Raw genomic sequence first — 21,084 nt, 5'->3', positions numbered from 1 at the left:
GCACTGGCTCAGTTTGGAAATGGACGTGAAAGTAATTGCTTGTGTGCCCCTCCTCCATCGTCGCTATAAAAGACGATGGCAGAGGCAAAGAGAATTTTGGGTGCACCCAATATTACGAGATAGACTGACACATGGAATGTTTGCGACGTTGTATCCAAAACTAAGACAAAATGAACCCAAGTTTTTTAATTCTTTTAAAATATCTATAAAATCCTTTGACGATGGTTGGTCTCTTTTAGATTTCATCAATAAATAGATCAGTATCGAAATGATCGTTCTCCATTTCAGCACATATATCTCAAAGCGCTCGGCTGACGCCCGCAAAATGCGCGATCGAATGTACAGTAACATGGCAGCACATATATCTCAAAGCGCTCGGCTGACGCCCGCAAAACGTGCGATCGAAATGTACAGTAACATGGCAGCACATATATCTCAAAGCGCCTGCAAAACGCGCGTTTTAACAAAAATCTATAAACACGTATTTGAGTGTGTACGCCTATATAGAACTCTTGGTTCTTTAAAACGCCTAGTGTGTACACAGCCTAATAGTTTTATCAGTTTACATTGATTTTTTGTTGAATTTACATTCATTATTACATGTCATCAGTGAAAAGTAATCTTTACTTCCAGGAAGATCAGAGCATGCTTGAGCAAGACATCATCGTTCTTCCTCCCAGATGTTCCAAGTTTGATCTGATGACAAGAATGCAACCAGTTGTTTCATAAATATACTTAATAATTTAGTAATCAATTTTATTGCTAACTAGTTACTTAGTAAATGCTTTTTGATGCATTCATTATAGTTAACTATTGTATTTGACTGAAATATAGACTTATCAATTAAACAAAACAGTAAAAGAATTTTTTGATGTAATTCTTATCATCAAATAAAATTGAATAAAAAAATTAATAATAATAAATAATACAATTGTGATGCTTGCATGCTACATTGAAAGTTAATGCCGTAAGTCTTCTATTATAGCTCTAATGTCATTTTCCAATATATCAAAATGTATTGATTTGAATTTATATATATAAATTGTACTTTACAGAACTAATATGATTAGTGTTTAGTACAAAATTAGAAATACAAAATATTGTAATCATTTAGTGTATTAATGATATTCTTGGCAACAAATATATGTCAATTATGTCACCACAAAGTATGAAATCTTTCAATTGAAATAAAATGTACATTTTTAATTTAAGAATACTGAAAATTATTTTATTTCTGCAATCACAGTAAACATTTATAATCTGGTACCTATGAGATAAATGATACAGGATTAATCATAAAAAGCTGTAGAAAGTACTAGCAAGTATGTCTTAACTACACTAATAAATCATGTTTGTAACACTGCTACACTGTTGTGCTAATTATTTTGATATAGGATTATTGGACATTTTCATATTTTTCCAAAGTTTAATAAGTTACATGTGATCTGAACATTGTAAACATTGATGTACAGTACATTCTGTACCAGATTAAAATCATATACCAGAACATATGGCAGCATAAAATGTTAAGATTGATTGGAAAACCTGCAGAAATGTTAATGAAGATTTTATTGTCAACATTTACAATTCAGATATACGTACTGTAATATTTTTGGGACGTGTCATACACATAGAATTCACAAAAGCTACACACATTCATGTATGAAAAACTTGTTTTAGGTGCACCATCTTTGCACTGGCCCACGGGAATGAAAATACGTCAGTTGGATGTATCGCCAATCTGAAAATGTGTGCACTAACTCCAATGAAGAAATGTTAAATTCAGCACATTACAATGTAGACTATGTATAGTTTACCAAATTACATTTCATAAGAGTTTGAGGTTCTAATTATTCTTGAGACAACAACCTCCCAACACATAGCAATGTGCTCAGTCATACCCCAACCTTTACCTCAATTTCTGCCCAGGATCTCTAACATGTAACCAAACAATTGCCAATTTGTGAAATACTAGCATGTTGAATTATTGGAAAATTCAGATTATCCACTACTATTCAGAGGGTGCCAGATGACCAGATATTCAGGTTTAACAAACTGTATTGTAGTTGCAAACAATATTGTTGAACATCACTCACTAAATGATTACAAAACTATTACTAATTGAAAAATATTTTGTGATATTTTCTATTTTTAAAAAGAATTTATTTTTGCACATATTTCAACTATCACAATAAAATTTTGAAATATATCACTACTGCAAAGTACTCCAGGAAAAAAAAATTAATTTATAACACACATGAAAACTTATTTCCCGACTACTTATGAAATAAATACAAGGTGCGTTCCATAAGTAATGTGACCAATTTTTTCATGATGCAATGATATGCCGTATCTAGTTCTAACCTGCTGCGCTAGGTGGCATGGGATGTTAGCTTCAAAACTCACTTGGTCTCATTTGCTTCCAAGCTGCTGGTGGGTGAGGACGTTCGTTCCTGTGAACCCTGTTTTGAGTTAATGTAACACTGCGCAATGGATCATTTTGTGGAGCATGTTACACTATCAAACTTTGTGTTAAACTTGGGAAGTCTGCCACCGAAACCTTTACATTAATTCAGTAAGCCTTTGGGAGTGATTGCTTGTCCAAATCACAAGTTTTCCAATGGCACAAGTCACCCCACCCCAAGAAGGCATGCATAAGCAAGTCCAGGATCAAAACCATGCTCATTGACTTTTTTCACGTCAGAGGCATTATCCATCACAAATTCGTACCTGCCAGACCACTGTAAATGCAGCTTTCTACTTGGAAGTGCTCAAATGACTGAAAAGGAGGGTCGTGTGCTGCCGAAGTGACATCAAGAACACATGGAAACTTCATCATGACAACACACCAAGCCAGAATGCCTTCATTGTCAACGATTTCCTGGCCATGATCCACACCCCATTGGTTCCACAGCCAACTTACAGTCCTGACCTGGCTCCCGCCGACTTTTTGTTTCGTTGCTTAAAAGGGGCCATGAAAGGGAAACATTGGGACATGATTGAAAACATCAAGGCTTATGTTACATCAGCTCTAAAGGACATTCCGGAGAAGGTCTTTCAGACCTGGAAACACTGCCTTCACAAGTGTATCGATGCAGGAGGGTGCTATTTTGAAGATTTTTGACTACTTGTAAGAATATGTTCAATACATGATTTTTTATGAATTTGGTTGCATTACTTATGGAACGCACCTTGTATATTATATCATGTTGCTAAATATTTGTTTCTAGTTTGGATAAACTTCTAGAGAGATAAGAAAGTTATTGATCATTTAACTTTCAAATTTTGAATGTTTCTCATTAATAAATTTATTTACTAAATTAACATTACAGAAAAATTTGCTTGTAAATACTGTTTTTCTTACTTTTCTGTCAAGAAAATTTGAATTTTAAGTTTTTTCTAATTCCTAAAATAATTCTTTGCAGAATTTTTATTTCAAGAAATAAATTTTTAATAATAATACTCACAAAACTTATATAGAACTCAGAAAAACAAATTTAATTACTTTTTTCATCTGTGTTTTTGTTAAAATATTAAATTACATTTTATAGTGGGTGATCTGTTAATGAACATAATCCGTTCCAAGACTACATTTGCTATCCAAATTGTTTGTTAACCGATTATCAATTTACCATAGATTTTTGTAGGAATTTGATTAATTCAGTGAATTTGTATCCAGAAACTATGCAAAACTTGGCGTGAGTTTTTAAATTTAACTTTTTTTTTATTTGATTAATTCGTTCTGGAGACCCATAAAAATAAAAAATTATATACTTTCTTACTATGTTTATTTACATGTAATAACAAACTAAAAGCAATTTCTCTATTTTTTCATGGATGACACATCTTTGTTTCTCAGATGCGATTTTCATTACTTCTTTATCAGCTCAAGTCTTTTTGATTATATCTTCCTTAGCTAAGATTTATCTACTGTAGACCCGTTGAAGTCATCTGCCTAAAATATCAGACGACATATAATAGCCAAGGTAGAGAGTTGGCATATCTCTTGATTAAGTTTCTATAGTGAACACAGTTCTTGACATGCCACTCTTTTTAGGCCCCATAATAATACCAGTTTTTTAAATAAAATGTTCAGAAAAGCACTTACAAAAATTCAGAGAACATAAATTAGCTAGTGTAAATTATATAATAATACTAAACATATTTTTGGTAGACAAAGACTTTCATTTTTTTTTAATAAATAAGCAAACTAAAAATTAACATTTTAAAATGTTTGTTAATTTTGATAACTTGTCTTAATCATTATCAAATAATTTAAAACACTAAATCATTTTTTATAAGCAGTAGTCACAGAAAGATTTTATTTAATTCAGAATATTAAAATATTCAAACATTTGGAACCTCTGCCAATGCAGTAAAACTTGCAATATATTCAAATAATTAAAGTTAAGAATTTAAATAAATTATTACATTAGAATAACTTTACACAAGATCTTGTTTTTCACTTCTGATGGGATGACCAGAACATTCGGTTACTACAGCTTCCAACGTGTTCAATAATGAACAATATATCATTGTTATCAAATATGTCAGAAATTGTTGCTACTAAAACACTGCTCCTTCCAAGAAATAAAGTTAAATAAATTGTTGAAATATGTAATTGATAATATGAAACAATAATTTGTTTAAATATTTAAGAAAATTAAAAAGCTAAATTATTAGTAATTAGCTAATAACATTACATTATTTATATATGCATTATGATGATTTGTGTATATAAGAAAGATGACTTTCCTATATTCATAAGCAATCAAAATTTTTTAGTAGTAATTATATCATCTCAAACTTTTGAAAATTATAACTGTTTGCTTTAATATTTTAAAAATAAACAATAGAGAAAAGTAATTATATTCTTAAGTAACTTACAGAATATATGTATAAATAATAGTTATATTTTCTTGCCTGTCATTTACTTTTAATTTTAAGATGAAAGTTTACAATTTAGAGCTAAATTTTATTAGTGTTTTCAATTTCTAAATAATTACTATTGCCAATAAAATATATGTTAGAAATGGTATTTGAAACCTGTAGCATAATAATGCTGCACGAATCCAAACAAATGGATGCAGATGATCCAAACTATGTCAAAGATACAAATTTCACAAGACTTTTCTTCAGATTGATTTGTTATTTCTCAATCTATGACATCTTAAAACTGATTTGTTGAAATGAATTAAAAAATGACTTTAATTACTTAACTTCATAACAATAAATGAGTTTCTTATATGAATGTCTATTATTTTTGCTGCTACAAATAATGAAGATTAAGCTATTTGTGTTACATCACTATTATGATTTTCAGAAAAGGCAACTTATTTGAGAGTAAGCTTTTCTGAAATAAACAACCAACTTGTATTAATTTAAATCAGAGTATGAATAAGTGTTTCTTATCTTCATATTTTTTCATAAATATCAATCTTGTCCAAAAAATTGTCTTTGTCAGTGTAACAGGAATTATTTTTAATTTTTTTTGGTGTATTTGTTATCAACATAAGAATCTTCCAACAATGCATGTGTTCCTGTCAACTCCCAGTATTCTTAAGCTCTTCAAAATAACAATATATACAACTTGAAGATGATTTTAATACAGAAATAGATTAAACTAGTTTATACTTATGAAATAATAAAACTTATAATTGATTTCTGTAAATTCATTACTATTTTTCCAAGTTACGAAGTTTTAAGAAAGTTAAGAACTTTGAATTTATGAGATATACATGTGTTTTGGATGAATGACGCCATTAATATTTAATACATACAAACAACTTTTCAAAATATCTTAACAGGGCAAATAAAAAAGAAAATTTACTTCCAAATACAAAATATATACACAATAATAATTTATTAGTATGCACATTTGAAAATATTAAAAAGTTTTGCCAAAAAACCTAACTAATAAATTTGGATGTATTTTGTTGGTGTAAAGCCAAAAACAAATAAACAAGTCTTAATTCTTGTGTTAATGAATATCCATTTTCTTCAGTATTAATTTCACACACAAACTGTAATCTGCCACTTAAAGCTACTTTATTTAATCTATGAAACACCATGTGTAATATTTTATTAGTATATTTGTTAATGTTTATTTTGTATTAAAGATTAGTCTTTTGATAAAATATGTAACTGTCTTTTAATAAGGCTAGATACAGTACATATCAGTGTCATCAAAATTGTATTTAAATAGGGAACCACAAAAACTCTGAACCAGAGATATATTATTATGTATCTAATAATGTAGATTTAACTAGACTTAAACAATATAGAAAATATAAAATGAGAAATTTATTATTCTATCAATATTATCTAATGTTTAATATTGCCACTACAAATAAAAACAATCCTAGAAGAATAGTCTAATTAAAATATAATATGCCTATATTGCCATAAAAATTATTTAAAATGTTTAGAAACAGATTTTAAGCATGTAAATGGTATTTCCACTGTTTATCCAAGTTAAGCAAAAGGAAAATAAGATATAGTGGAATCTCTTATCTAGCATAATCTTGTTCATTCCACTTTGCTATCATATGTAAAGAAAATAAATTTTTTGTGATAGAAATTTAATAGCTAAATATATATAAAACAATTCATGTTTTAAAATTAATTCAATAGTTTTAATAGACAAGCTTTGTCATAACTTTTGCTATCACAATAGATAGTAAGAATTACTCAAGCAACAGATATAAAACATTGAATTATGGCTATGTGAAGGTCATTTCAAATCAATAAATTAATGTAATGTATACCTAAAGTTTATAAGTATACACAAGGAAAAGGAAAAAGTTAAAATGAAATTGATATATATATAAAATTTTTGTTTTAAAAATTAGATGCAAAATGTTGTGTGTATATCCTATACAAGGGTTGTATACTTTCAAAAAGCTAACAAATTTGTGTTATCTAATATTTTTGCTTTATATGTTTTGCATTGAAAAAAAATTATCAGAAAAGTATCTTTCTACATTTTCAAAAATTATACTTAAAATTGCCATATCACAAGATAATTTTTGTCATTGAACATTACAAGAAAGTGAATAATTGCAACAATTTGAAACTACATGTGTAATGATAACCAATAATACACTGATGTGCAAAACTTAAGCAACGATTTGTTTTTTTGCTGTAACTCCACAAGAAATCGCCTGGAAGACATGAAATTCAGAGTAGAATGTATACAGTATGGAATAAAAGGAAAAAAAAAAACTTTATTGAAAGAGTTGTGCCCTCATGTCACCTGTGATGCCTTCTTCCTGATATTTGCATGCGAATCACCTTTCTACTGAATTGGGTGTTCATTGTACTGATTGCAACAAACTCTTTTCTACAATTTCATGGCTGTCTGCTTAAAAATTATATTGTTGCTTAAGTTTTGCACTTAGGGTACAAAATAATTAAACAGAACATTACAAGATGATTATGTTAATTTTTAAAAATAAATTTCAATAAGCCAAACAACAAAAACTCAATTTACTTAATTTTGTAGTTGTTATCAACCATTTTTATGGTATGAATGAAAATTTTTTTTTCGTGCTTGCTACTTTTGGCAATACCAACTCTTGAGAATTTCTTGTACCTAATAACCTTGAAATGATTAACTTGACTGGTGAAGCCTGTTGCCAGATCTTACTAGGCAAGAACCAACTTTTATTGAAAAGGCAGAATTTACAAAAAGTATAAAAATCTATGTGAAATAAGCAACAATGCAAAACTAATATCGTATCCCTCGTACAACACGGCACTTCTACAACAATGTTTTGCTCTAACACAGTGGGATATTCCTCATACAACACAGTTTCAGGTTTTGCTCTAACATACTTCAAGAATTTGTAAAATCCGATGTACAAAATTTCACAACTTATAAGCACAAACTTCTTTATTTGATATTTTTTTTTTATTCAAGTAAGCACGTGTCTCAAATTTGTCCATGGGTTTTAGAATATTGAAATTTTTATTTGCTTTGTGCTTTTCATCAGGTTTAATAAAAACTGATAGTGCAAGTAATCATTCATAAAAATGATGAATGAAATGTAGCAGTATCATACTCCTCTGCCTTCTCAAATTATTCCCAACTCAAACAATTTAATATTTGAACACAAATACTGGAGGGAAAAAAACTTTGCACAGTCCTCAATGGTACAAATGACCTGCTAGAACACATTTTCAATTAATAACATATATTTATTTTGTCACACATAAACAATTTTTATAATAATAATAATAAAATGAAGAGTATCATCATTTTATTAGAGTACAAAGTATCATCATCATCTGAGCTTTTTTGTTGATCTTTATCAGAAATATCAACAAAACACTCAGACAATGATGATACTTTGTAAAAAAGAAAATGCCCCCATTTAAATAAAATTAATATATATTAATGTGTAATACAGTACTACTTATTGATTGCTTAAACAATAATAAACATATTTCTCTTAATAATGAAAAAGAATAGTATATTTTTGTTAACTGTTGGAACCTAACCCCATTTTTTGCATTAGTCCTTTCTTTCGTGTAGCATGGATTCCTACAACACTGAACTTTTTTCAAAACATAACTACAGTGTTATACAAGGGATACATATACATTCATAAAACAAAAACAGAAAAAAAGTTTGTTTAAATTTCCTTCTTTGTTTATAGAAACTCAGTTTATATATTTAATATGCAAACATACTGCTTTACATTCTCTTCTGTTGTTTTTTTTCTAATGGGCAGACTTGCTTGAACAAAGTAGACAAATAAGGAAATAAAATCACACAGAACACAAAATCATGTTTACTCATATGTGATGTTTGAAGAAACTACTATACTTTGCACTAACATAAATTTGAAAAATATGATGTAACTAAAAATAGTGACCAGCAGGATACATGAAATACACATACTCCTGTGCCTCTCACCCTAATTTACTCACATGTATTCTTCTATAAGTTTGTTTAATTTTATTGATAAAAGTATTTAATACAACACTCAAAACAGGAGAAAGCATCCTCATTATAAGAATCATAGTAGTGAATAAAAAAAAACTTAATTAGGAAAAAGCTTGAAATAATGAACATTCTGAAAGACTGTAAAAGTTGTGTGTTCTGCTCTAACTCTATTTTCCTCACAAACACTGTTATTTACATACAATAATACAGTGATTTTTGGAATATATACAGCACAAGATGGGAGAAATTATTGTCTTCTTTTTTTATTTCACAGAAACTATATTGCTATATTTAAAAAAACCTTGGCTTTTGTTTTGTTAAATTTTAGTATAAAATTTATAATGTGTTTCTTTCTCTTAACACTGTGATAAACTTGTACAAACTAATTCTCTCTTCTGTAATGTCTTATTCGAATCAAAACTCAGAATTCTTCCAAAGTATATACTTCAAATGATTTGTGAATGTTGAGTTTTTTTGTTATGATGGCTGGGATTTGTAATGCAGAACAATAATTAGCACAATTATTCTAAAAAAAAAAATGTCCTTGTTGAAGCTGTGATCAGTTCCATTCTTTTAGGAAATTTGTTTAACATATATTTACATTAAATTTTCTTTATATTGTATTTTATACAACAATCATTGCAGTAATTTCAGTTGAATATTTTGCTCAAGTCAAAAATTTTAACAGGTGAATCATTTTTTGACAAGTAGATAGCAGAAACGATCAGCCAATTACCTGTGCTTGGACAATATGATTATACTTAATAAGTGTATTGACATACAGTGACCCAAATAATTGTTATTTCTCAAAACTCAAGCACACACTATAAATTACTTTTACTAATAAATCACTATTGTTTTAGAAAGTTCAGTTCTTTTAATATTTCAAATGTATTATGAAATATAGATCTTTAATTTACTGTAATTAATAATCAACCTGGGGATGAGTAAAATCAAAACTCTAAAGCATTATGTCAAAGATTGAATTTTAATTAAAAGACTCCAATAAAGCAGATGATTAGTTAGAAATACTATGGAAAAAAATTTCTGTAGATATGATGCACTTCTGAAAATTATTTAGAACAATTAAACATTATAAAATATTGTTTAAAAATTTTCATTTGTTTTAAAACACTTATTCTTTTATAACAGACAAAAAATGTTAAAGTTATTATTTTAGATAATAGAATATTAAGAGTAACATATTAAATAATAATAAATATCTAAGTTTAATTTAATGGATAGCTTTTAAGTCAGTCTAATTAACCCATCATTAATTGAGTATTTCTGTTACACCTGATTCTTGCCTTGAAATTTAAGTTTTTATATTTTTCATTTAGTATGATGACCAAAATTGATCTTGTTATATACCTGTAACAAATATGTCTGCTTGAAAAATATCCCATGATAAAAGCAAAATATCAGTTTTGAAGCATTTGACTCTGAACACTTAATTTTCATGGCACACTTTGGCATATTGCAGTGGTTCCTACTAGACATTGTTGTTGACCAAATTTATTAATCATCATCATTAATGTTTTCACTTATAATTCAAACACAAAATGATGAAATCATATCAAAATTAATTTTATTTAATTTATGCAATTAATTACTGAAATTTTTATCCTGTTTACTTGTATGTATATTATAATTGCAGTTAACTGTTACTTTCATTAAACAAAAAGTTGAGACTACATTGACTGGATGACATTTAATGAAAGCATTAACACTTCAATCTGTGTATGTTTCACATAACAGTTTTTTATAAAATAAAATAATTTTAATTAGTATGTTTACAACAAAATTCATACTTAATTTTTTTGTTTAAACATACAAATTCAAATTTTTAAAATAAAACGAAAGGCCACAAGAAAAAGTCCGACAAGGCAGATTAAATAACAGACATTTTTAGAAACAATTTTCTAAAGTAGTATCAATAATTTTTGAATGAGAAATTTGTTTCCTTTGCAACAAATTAAACATGAAGTTTTAATAAGAATGAAGTTCCAAGTTGTGTTTTTCTTTAAAAAAGAAACTTGATTACAAGATAAGTTTCAGTTAAAAGCCATAATTAAAAAAGTTTTAAATAGAAACAATTTCTCAAGCCGATTTCTTTAAAACTTATAAGTTTTGTTTAAATTATTATAATTTTTGTACCTTTAAAAAAAAAAAAATTATAGTCAATGCAAATCAGGTAAGTTAAGCATTTAGAATACATAAAGTGTCAAAGATTATGAATTAAGATTGTGAATGTTTTAAAAAAACACAACAAATGTTAAACTTTAATTTAAAAAAATTAATGTTATACATAGAGTTAATTATATTAATTTATATTATGTATATCATTATCCAATACATTTGAAATAATTGTCATAAATAACTAAAATTATTTTCTAAATAGAAAAGTGAATATGTACTGTACTGTACCTAATAGTTAAGAAAGTCAACCAATATATTTTGAAAATTATCACTGAACAATTGTATTAGAAAACTGTTGTATTTTAATTGATTTATTTTGTTAAGTCGCTTTCAGTTCCATTCAAGTTCGCTTCTTCAATTTAAGAAGCAAAAATTCCTGTGAGAAAGCCATGTAATTTGCAATGAAAACAAGATGTTTCTAAAAAATTTGAGTTATACAGTACTAAATATCCATATTCACACTAAATAAAGACAATTTTAAAATGAAATTGTCTTTATTTAGGGTGAATATGGATATTTATTTAAGTAGGATCAACAGTAATAGTAACATACAACCTATTGCCATTACTGTTAAATTTATTGAAGACAATTTGATTATATAATTTTGCTGATAGTATTTTCATAGTTACACACAGTCTAAATCATCACTTAGATGAAGATAATCATTTATTGATTTTGTTTAATTTTGGTTTAAAAAACTTATCAACAAAAATATAATATTGTTAGCAATAAAGGATTTACTCATTTTAACCATTTTATAAGTTTTCCTTATTTTGTAAGATTTCAGTAAAAAATAAATTTGATGCAATTACAATAATAAGTATTATAAATTCTTATCAAAGATTGTTCTTAAATGTCTTTATAATTGTTAATATTAGTACATTGAATTTACCAAACAGAGTATTTAGGATAAATTTTTTCATGTTTATAGTTACTTTAGAAAAACCAAACAAAATGACATTCAAAAACAAATTTTTTTAAAAATTTATCTGTGTAATTTCTTTTTCACAATAATATTGAAAAGTGTGCATTTTAATAAACATTCTTGCTTTTGGAAATAATGTTTTATTATATAAAAAATGAAGTTGCTACTAACATTTACATTGTAACTAAGTTTCATTAGTTAGTTACTGACAATTAGATAGGAAATTAATCAGACAGGACTTGTCAACTAATTTTATAACAAATTAAAACTGTAAGATATTTCAGTTATATTTAAATAAAACTATAACATATCTAAAGTCTGAATTACACAAAACCCACTTATATATGCAGCATACCTCTTTTTTATATATGATTGTCTGTTGGTCCCAAGTAATAAGCCATTAGAGTGTATTTTTAATATTCATTTACACATACATGAATTATATTTAATCATCATATGTGAATATGAAAATTAGATGCAAAAAATCCAAACATACATTTGAATTTTGGTTTTCTATTTGAATCTATAAAAATTACTCTACCACTATATAATTTAGTTAGCATATAACTTGCTATATGCTAAATGTAAATCTATAAACTTTCATATAATAAAACACAAGCATAAAAGCTGGTTACAGCCTTTTCAGAAAGCCTCAGATTTTAAGGAAATGTGATATTTTTTTTTTTTCAATTGAACACCTGACTTCACAGACACATTTTGGGTCATGCTGAGTATAAATAGAGAGTTTTCAGAGGTCTTACACAGCCATATTTTGGCTAAAATTTCAGGACAGGTCTTTTCAAACCAAAGTATGGCATAACATCATTTTTGATAATATTCGGAGGATTTTATAGCCTTTACACCATGTTTTAAAATTGTCAGTTTTTCTTTTTTATAATTTTGTCCACTGTTGTCATGTCACAACACTAACTAGGGACCAAGTTGATCTCTAGTTAGTGTCATGACATGGCAATGGTTATGTCTCCCTTTTGAAAATGTAAACCAAAAACAATAGAAGTTTTAACATGTGTTTTCAAAAGAGAGACATGTAAGGATCAAACCTTTACTTCCACTTTTGGAAAATTTCAATTTGTTTTAAATTTTGTAATCTTCAATCAAATACTTTAAAAATAATCCAACAGATTACTGTGAGAAAGATAATTAAACAATGTTTTAGAAAAGAGAATCTTAAGGAAAAGTTCATATTGAATTGCAATTATTAAATAGAACCATTTTTCTAAGGTACACGATTTTCTTTCAATATTCTCGCAGCTCCATTTTCCAATAGTGACCAAAACCTCATGATCTTGGGCAATTTTTGCTGAAAGAACAACTGGGCTTCAGTGTGCTATGTTACTTCTGGCATCTTTCAGAAATCTATATCTGTGAAACCATGGCTCATAGACCAGTTGTTCTTTGGTAAAAGTTGTTCATAAACATGAGATCTTGGTCACAATCAGAAAATGGGGGCTGGGTGATCATACTGAAATAATGAAATATTACCAAATGAAATTAAATGATGGGATACTACCAAATTTTTGTATATAAACAAATACACAATTTGTGTATTAATGATTATTATTTTATGTGCAGATTCAAAGTACTCTTTAACATTAAGATAAGAAGGAAGTTTCTCTGAAGTGAAGCCACAAAACAGCTCCAAAGTCCAGGAATTAGCAAAAGTACTTGGATAAAGTGTTTTCAGCACAGATGGACTGATTTTATTCTGCAAATTATGAGACAAAGATGTCAGCTCAAAAATGATTTCACATACAGCAACACTGCAATACCATGAATCAAACAGCTTGTGAAAAAAAGAATCACTGCCTCGAGTTGCAGCAAAGCTTAGTTGTCAGTGACAGTGGTATAATATCTAATTTAAGAAAAATTTCAACTTCAACCAGGAATTATGCAATATGATGGTTTCTGATGACATACATGCTGCAAAATGAACAGCAAAGGTGTTTCTTGAGATGTACTCCTGCACTCGATATCTGAAGAATCAACTCTAAGGAAACATTATGTCTCCAACTATTGTGAGGAAATGAGTAAAAGAATTAGAGATGCAGTTGGTGGCAATAAGGTATGGGTTACACTGGACAAAACAACCAATCAGGAAAACATTACATTGTTAATGTTACTGTTGGCATATTACAAGATGATGAACCTGGTGAAAAGCTCCAGATTTCTTGTCACTTTCTCAAAAAAAAAANAAAAAAAAAAAAAAAAAAAAAAAAAAAAAAAAAAAAAAAAAAAAAAAAAAAAAAAAAAAAAAAAAAAAAAAAAAACAAAACAGCCAATAATTCAATGATTGCCACGTGGCAATCAACAAGGTTTCCATGGCCAAGTTTTGGCCAGACAGTATCAAGAGAAAGAACATGCTGCTTTTAGTTACTGATACTGCATCATATATGGTCAAAGCAGCTGCAGGACTTACTTGCCTAGCCCATGAGCTTCACAGAATAGAAGTAGTAGTTCATGAGAACTACAAAAACATAGTTTAATTTCCAATGGAAAGAAAGCATTTGCAAAAGCTCCCCTTCCTCCTGCCCATCTTAACATGCTAAAGAACCTGGCTTGAAGCTGCTGCATACTACGATAAACATTATGACACAGATGAAGACATATTTAATTTCTTCAATGAACAAGAGTCCTTGGCAATGAAACGTGTGAAAGAGGTACTCTCTGACAGTATGATGTCAAACCTTGTGTACATTAAATTTCAGTTTGGAAGACTGTCAACTGCAATTACATGGTTGGAAACTGTGGGGATTCTACTAATGTGATGGCCTCAAGATGGTAACTGATACTCAGACAGAGCTATGTCAAGTCAATGGTTCTGTTTCACAGATCACTTCCAGCAAGCTTGAAAGAGTTCTAATAATATCATGTATGAAAGCTGATAATTAGGATACTGTACAAGATTAAAATAACTCAGAATTAATCTCACTTAATGCTTGTCTTCTAAAATTTTTATATCTTTCATTAGGTCATATTTCCAGAATTTTAGGGCTTTAGTTCCTGCTTATTTTGCCATTTCTTAAGTCTTAAAAATCTGAGCCTTAGTTATTAATATGTATTAGTAATAATTTTTTTGTGTACATATGTTGTGATCATGAGTTATTTTCACCTTTGATTACAAATTGTAGTCTGTTGCTAAAACAAAAAGAGCTACAATTTTAAAAGATTAAGACAGTCATAGAATGTAAAAAAATGTTATCTTATATATAAAATTGTCATACTACTTAATTATATAGCATTATGTCTTTACACCATTTTAGCAAAAGCAGATGATACAGAGAAATAATTTGCAAATATTCTATAAAGTTCTCAGAAATGAAAAAATATTCAGGATGGCAAATATGGAAATCTAGAACAAGACTATTTGTGTGTTTCTTCAATGTAAAAAGCAAAAATTCCCAAAAGAAAGCTATGTAATTTACAATAAAAACAAACGTTTTTACAGAATTAAAGCATCAATACGTTTGCTTGCAAGGCTTAAAAAAAAATCACATGTTCATTTATGAAGTTCTAAGTTATACAGTTTTGACTTTTATGTAAATTTTTTTTTTGCCTCAAAGGATATGTATAATCCATGATTGGGTTATACACAATCCAGCTTTCATATATATTTTTTTTTTTTTTACCCTTCTGACTTCAGAAACTTGCTCAGACTTTATTGTAGTAACAATCTTTATACATAGAAAATTATCAAAAAAGAAGTTTCCCAATGAGCCTTCTTGACATGTTATTTTTCCCATTTCAACATTTAACAAAAATAATAATTTAGAGAAAATTAAGCTTAGAAAATTTATAAAATATTTTATTAGAGAAAATCATTAATGGGTGAAATCAGAATATGCTCTTGTAAAGCATATTCTGACTTCACCCATAATGAATTTGAAATCTGTGGTAAGTTCCATTTCATACATTATATTATCTTTCGTGTCTGGGTTATATTTTGTTCAGTTTTCCAATGTAACTTAGTATAAAATTTATAATGTGTTTCTTTCTCTTAACACTGTGATAAACTTGTACAAACTAATTCTCTCTTCTGTAATGTCTTATTCGAATCAAAACTCAGAATTCTTCCAAAGTATATACTTCAAATGATTTGTGAATGTTGAGTTTTTTTGTTATGATGGCTGGGATTTGTAATGCAGAACAATAATTAGCACAATTATTCTAAAAAAAAAAATGTCCTTGTTGAAGCTGTGATCAGTTCCATTCTTTTAGGAAATTTGTTTAACATATATTTACATTAAATTTTCTTTATATTGTATTTTATACAACAATCATTGCAGTAATTTCAGTTGAATATTTTGCTCAAGTCAAAAATTTTAACAGGTGAATCATTTTTTGACAAGTAGATAGCAGAAACGATCAGCCAATTACCTGTGCTTGGACAATATGATTATACTTAATAAGTGTATTGACATACAGTGACCCAAATAATTGTTATTTCTCAAAACTCAAGCACACACTATAAATTACTTTTACTAATAAATCACTATTGTTTTAGAAAGTTCAGTTCTTTTAATATTTCAAATGTATTATGAAATATAGATCTTTAATTTACTGTAATTAATAATCAACCTGGGGATGAGTAAAATCAAAACTCTAAAGCATTATGTCAAAGATTGAATTTTAATTAAAAGACTCCAATAAAGCAGATGATTAGTTAGAAATACTATGGAAAAAAATTTCTGTAGATATGATGCACTTCTGAAAATTATTTAGAACAATTAAACATTATAAAATATTGTTTAAAAATTTTCATTTGTTTTAAAACACTTATTCTTTTATAACAGACAAAAAATGTTAAAGTTATTATTTTAGATAATAGAATATTAAGAGTAACATATTAAATAATAATAAATATCTAAGTTTAATTTAATGGATAGCTTTTAAGTCAGTCTAATTAACCCATCATTAATTGAGTATTTCTGTTACACCTGATTCTTGCCTTGAAATTTAAGTTTTTATATTTTTCATTTAGTATGATGACCAAAATTGATCTTGTTATATACCTGTAACAAATATGTCTGCTTGAAAAATATCCCATGATAAAAGCAAAATATCAGTTTTGAAGCATTTGACTCTGAACACTTAATTTTCATGGCACACTTTGGCATATTGCAGTGGTTCCTACTAGACATTGTTGTTGACCAAATTTATTAATCATCATCATTAATGTTTTCACTTATAATTCAAACACAAAATGATGAAATCATATCAAAATTAATTTTATTTAATTTATGCAATTAATTACTGAAATTTTTATCCTGTTTACTTGTATGTATATTATAATTGCAGTTAACTGTTACTTTCATTAAACAAAAAGTTGAGACTACATTGACTGGATGACATTTAATGAAAGCATTAACACTTCAATCTGTGTATGTTTCACATAACAGTTTTTTATAAAATAAAATAATTTTAATTAGTATGTTTACAACAAAATTCATACTTAATTTTTTTGTTTAAACATACAAATTCAAATTTTTAAAATAAAACGAAAGGCCACAAGAAAAAGTCCGACAAGGCAGATTAAATAACAGACATTTTTAGAAACAATTTTCTAAAGTAGTATCAATAATTTTTGAATGAGAAATTTGTTTCCTTTGCAACAAATTAAACATGAAGTTTTAATAAGAATGAAGTTCCAAGTTGTGTTTTTCTTTAAAAAAGAAACTTGATTACAAGATAAGTTTCAGTTAAAAGCCATAATTAAAAAAGTTTTAAATAGAAACAATTTCTCAAGCCGATTTCTTTAAAACTTATAAGTTTTGTTTAAATTATTATAATTTTTGTACCTTTAAAAAAAAAAAAATTATAGTCAATGCAAATCAGGTAAGTTAAGCATTTAGAATACATAAAGTGTCAAAGATTATGAATTAAGATTGTGAATGTTTTAAAAAAACACAACAAATGTTAAACTTTAATTTAAAAAAATTAATGTTATACATAGAGTTAATTATATTAATTTATATTATGTATATCATTATCCAATACATTTGAAATAATTGTCATAAATAACTAAAATTATTTTCTAAATAGAAAAGTGAATATGTACTGTACTGTACCTAATAGTTAAGAAAGTCAACCAATATATTTTGAAAATTATCACTGAACAATTGTATTAGAAAACTGTTGTATTTTAATTGATTTATTTTGTTAAGTCGCTTTCAGTTCCATTCAAGTTCGCTTCTTCAATTTAAGAAGCAAAAATTCCTGTGAGAAAGCCATGTAATTTGCAATGAAAACAAGATGTTTCTAAAAAATTTGAGTTATACAGTACTAAATATCCATATTCACACTAAATAAAGACAATTTTAAAATGAAATTGTCTTTATTTAGGGTGAATATGGATATTTATTTAAGTAGGATCAACAGTAATAGTAACATACAACCTATTGCCATTACTGTTAAATTTATTGAAGACAATTTGATTATATAATTTTGCTGATAGTATTTTCATAGTTACACACAGTCTAAATCATCACTTAGATGAAGATAATCATTTATTGATTTTGTTTAATTTTGGTTTAAAAAACTTATCAACAAAAATATAATATTGTTAGCAATAAAGGATTTACTCATTTTAACCATTTTATAAGTTTTCCTTATTTTGTAAGATTTCAGTAAAAAATAAATTTGATGCAATTACAATAATAAGTATTATAAATTCTTATCAAAGATTGTTCTTAAATGTCTTTATAATTGTTAATATTAGTACATTGAATTTACCAAACAGAGTATTTAGGATAAATTTTTTCATGTTTATAGTTACTTTAGAAAAACCAAACAAAATGACATTCAAAAACAAATTTTTTTAAAAATTTATCTGTGTAATTTCTTTTTCACAATAATATTGAAAAGTGTGCATTTTAATAAACATTCTTGCTTTTGGAAATAATGTTTTATTATATAAAAAATGAAGTTGCTACTAACATTTACATTGTAACTAAGTTTCATTAGTTAGTTACTGACAATTAGATAGGAAATTAATCAGACAGGACTTGTCAACTAATTTTATAACAAATTAAAACTGTAAGATATTTCAGTTATATTTAAATAAAACTATAACATATCTAAAGTCTGAATTACACAAAACCCACTTATATATGCAGCATACCTCTTTTTTATATATGATTGTCTGTTGGTCCCAAGTAATAAGCCATTAGAGTGTATTTTTAATATTCATTTACACATACATGAATTATATTTAATCATCATATGTGAATATGAAAATTAGATGCAAAAAATCCAAACATACATTTGAATTTTGGTTTTCTATTTGAATCTATAAAAATTACTCTACCACTATATAATTTAGTTAGCATATAACTTGCTATATGCTAAATGTAAATCTATAAACTTTCATATAATAAAACACAAGCATAAAAGCTGGTTACAGCCTTTTCAGAAAGCCTCAGATTTTAAGGAAATGTGATATTTTTTTTTTTTCAATTGAACACCTGACTTCACAGACACATTTTGGGTCATGCTGAGTATAAATAGAGAGTTTTCAGAGGTCTTACACAGCCATATTTTGGCTAAAATTTCAGGACAGGTCTTTTCAAACCAAAGTATGGCATAACATCATTTTTGATAATATTCGGAGGATTTTATAGCCTTTACACCATGTTTTAAAATTGTCAGTTTTTCTTTTTTATAATTTTGTCCACTGTTGTCATGTCACAACACTAACTAGGGACCAAGTTGATCTCTAGTTAGTGTCATGACATGGCAATGGTTATGTCTCCCTTTTGAAAATGTAAACCAAAAACAATAGAAGTTTTAACATGTGTTTTCAAAAGAGAGACATGTAAGGATCAAACCTTTACTTCCACTTTTGGAAAATTTCAATTTGTTTTAAATTTTGTAATCTTCAATCAAATACTTTAAAAATAATCCAACAGATTACTGTGAGAAAGATAATTAAACAATGTTTTAGAAAAGAGAATCTTAAGGAAAAGTTCATATTGAATTGCAATTATTAAATAGAACCATTTTTCTAAGGTACACGATTTTCTTTCAATATTCTCGCAGCTCCATTTTCCAATAGTGACCAAAACCTCATGATCTTGGGCAATTTTTGCTGAAAGAACAACTGGGCTTCAGTGTGCTATGTTACTTCTGGCATCTTTCAGAAATCTATATCTGTGAAACCATGGCTCATAGACCAGTTGTTCTTTGGTAAAAGTTGTTCATAAACATGAGATCTTGGTCACAATCAGAAAATGGGGGCTGGGTGATCATACTGAAATAATGAAATATTACCAAATGAAATTAAATGATGGGATACTACCAAATTTTTGTATATAAACAAATACACAATTTGTGTATTAATGATTATTATTTTATGTGCAGATTCAAAGTACTCTTTAACATTAAGATAAGAAGGAAGTTTCTCTGAAGTGAAGCCACAAAACAGCTCCAAAGTCCAGGAATTAGCAAAAGTACTTGGATAAAGTGTTTTCAGCACAGATGGACTGATTTTATTCTGCAAATTATGAGACAAAGATGTCAGCTCAAAAATGATTTCACATACAGCAACACTGCAATACCATGAATCAAACAGCTTGTGAAAAAAAGAATCACTGCCTCGAGTTGCAGCAAAGCTTAGTTGTCAGTGACAGTGGTATAATATCTAATTTAAGAAAAATTTCAACTTCAACCAGGAATTATGCAATATGATGGTTTCTGATGACATACATGCTGCAAAATGAACAGCAAAGGTGTTTCTTGAGATGTACTCCTGCACTCGATATCTGAAGAATCAACTCTAAGGAAACATTATGTCTCCAACTATTGTGAGGAAATGAGTAAAAGAATTAGAGATGCAGTTGGTGGCAATAAGGTATGGGTTACACTGGACAAAACAACCAATCAGGAAAACATTACATTGTTAATGTTACTGTTGGCATATTACAAGATGATGAACCTGGTGAAAAGCTCCAGATTTCTTGTCACTTTCTCAAAAAAAAAAAAAAAAAAAAAAAAA

The 21,084-nt window shown here is 27.6% G+C and overlaps 1 protein-coding gene across 4 annotated transcripts in view; it reads right to left on the bottom strand.

Annotated features, from left to right (window-relative positions):
* Positions 1–21,084, bottom strand: part of LOC111624150 — a 74,900-nt gene that overhangs the window by 24,846 nt on the left and 28,970 nt on the right. Inside the window, exon 4 of one of the 4 annotated variants that reach the window (XR_002756524.1) lies at positions 445–4,580. The exons of 2 other annotated variants lie outside the window; for them this stretch is intronic. The gene's annotated coding sequence lies outside the window, so the exon portion shown is untranslated. Of the gene's footprint in view, positions 1–444; positions 4,581–21,084 lie in introns of those variants that run through there. One more of the 4 variants, XR_002756525.1, reaches the window with a different exon arrangement.

Source organism: Centruroides sculpturatus, unplaced genomic scaffold (assembly GCF_000671375.1).
Source record: "Centruroides sculpturatus isolate CEXI.00-Female unplaced genomic scaffold, Cexi_2.0 scaffold380, whole genome shotgun sequence".
In the NCBI taxonomy this organism is placed as follows: Eukaryota; Metazoa; Arthropoda; class Arachnida; order Scorpiones; family Buthidae; genus Centruroides; species Centruroides sculpturatus.
Note: the sequence above shows the minus strand (reverse complement) of the source record. Positions and strands in the feature narration are given on the sequence as shown.